The sequence below is a fragment of the Bidens hawaiensis genome, unplaced genomic scaffold, assembly GCF_021521415.1.
Source record: "Bidens hawaiensis isolate Kalapana, Puna unplaced genomic scaffold, B.hawaiensis_p1.1 tig00002306_1, whole genome shotgun sequence".
NCBI lineage: Eukaryota > Viridiplantae > Streptophyta > Magnoliopsida > Asterales > Asteraceae > Bidens > Bidens hawaiensis.
The window spans coordinates 783,976-785,908 of NW_027491123.1; the positions used below are offsets into that span (position 1 = coordinate 783,976).

At 33.6% G+C, this 1,933-nt stretch overlaps 1 pseudogene; it reads left to right on the top strand.

Moving 5' to 3' along the window:
* The first annotated feature begins 916 nt into the window (after nt 1-916).
* On the top strand, nt 917-1,617 carry LOC143615586 (pectinesterase inhibitor 4 pseudogene; annotated as a pseudogene).
* The last annotated feature ends 316 nt before the right edge of the window (nt 1,618-1,933 follow it).

The window sequence follows — 1,933 nt, forward strand, 5'->3', positions numbered from 1 at the left end:
GAGGGCCAGTTTTACCCGGTTGTTGGGGTTTGCTTACGGGGATTTTCGAGTCGAATCTGAAGCCTCAAAGAACTGACGAAGGTTGAACAACATCAAACCCAGACTCGAAAAAAAGCGTTATTAAAAAAAACAATAAAGGATTATAGTTTTTAATTTCTTTTCTTTTCAAAATGTAAAAACTCTATTTTGAAGAATTTGATTTCAATGTAAATCATATATCCATATATTTATTAACAAATTAACGAATAACAAGAATTAGATTAATCCAGAAGAGAATGATTATACATGGTGTTCTAGCTGTACTTATATTTGCACATGGAAACGATTCTAAAATATAATGTTGACATTCTAGTAATCATAGATACATTTATCTAATTATATTTTATCAACTGTATTTAAACTTTGATTGTTAGTTAGACATAAAAAATAACATAAGAATAAAGTAATTACATAATTGGTTATGTAAGTTTTGCAGATTATGAACATGTCAATCGTCAAACTAGTTATCAATCATGGATTACGGTTTGAAAGACGTTTAGCTCACGAAAATGACCATTTGGTTTAAATTTTAAGCCAACGAATCCTTCAAATGAAATACTGGCTAAATTCACCGTATCGAGATACACTAGTCAACATATAGAAAAGAGTTATATGTTTCTCTTTTCTATCTTCAACGAAAATGACCATTTAGTTCACATATTGAAATATTTTTTATGATGCCCTCGAAAGCTCAATCCGTTTAAGATATTTGAATAATACTCTTGAAAGTTTAACAAATAATTTACAGAGAAAACATGAATAAAATACCAAATTTGCTCTTTTAATTAAGTATATTTCTTTTTCTTTATGACGAAGCTAGAATTGTTTATATTTTCTTGTGATGAACCCAAAAATGATTACTAACTGTTTTTAGGTCAACTATGACACAAATATTATCAAAAACAATCCGAAGTCCCTATAAATTGATAACCAAATGTCTCATTATCATCACCACTCTAGATCACAAATAACAATCACAAAGCAACAATGGATCAAACCAATTTCTTATCACTTATCTTTCTCACATTCATCGCCACAGCGATCGCCACGACTCCATCATCATCCACCAGCCCCGCCACTAAAAACTACAACAATTTCATCAAAACATCATGCAACACCACCACGTACCCATCCGTATGCTTAACCACCCTCCTCCCTTACGCCACCACCATCAAATCAAACCAACTTAAGCTCGTAAAACAAGCCCTCTCGGTCACCCTCAAATCCGCCTCTACCACCCGTTCCACCATCTCCCAACTAGCCAAGGCCAAGAGCATCACCAAAGGTGATACAGCCGTCTTGAAAGACTGCATTGGAGATATCCAGGACTCCATTGGTGAAATTAAAGACTCGCTGACTGCGGTCTCGAGCATTGAATCAGCTAAGAACAAGAGGTTTGCGATTTCTAATGCGCAGACGTGGACTAGTGCGGCTATAACTGATGAGTACTCGTGCACAGATGGGATATCCGATGAAGAAGTTAGTCCGGCGGTGAAGAAGAAGATCAAGAATGGCATAGTGAGGATTGCAAGGATGAGTAGCAATGCTTTATATCTCATTAATCACCTTAGCATTTGAAATGTTTTCATTGTGATGCTTCGTATCGTATTTTGTTTGGTGGAATAATATAATTATCCTACTTAATTATAAACTGTTGATTTTAAGTAAAGTATTTTTTTTAATCTGTTTTCATTTGTTATGCCCATGGATCCACAACGTAAAAATCACATAATTTTAAAAAGTGAAATTATATATTTTTTTAAATACTGTTTTTCTTTTAAGAAAGATTAGTAAAAGTTGTAAATTTCTGGATTATGAGTTCTTGTGAGTAGATTGTTGTCGATAATCAAGCCTTGAACTATTTGTTAGTCTGGTGTGTAACCATTTGGTTATT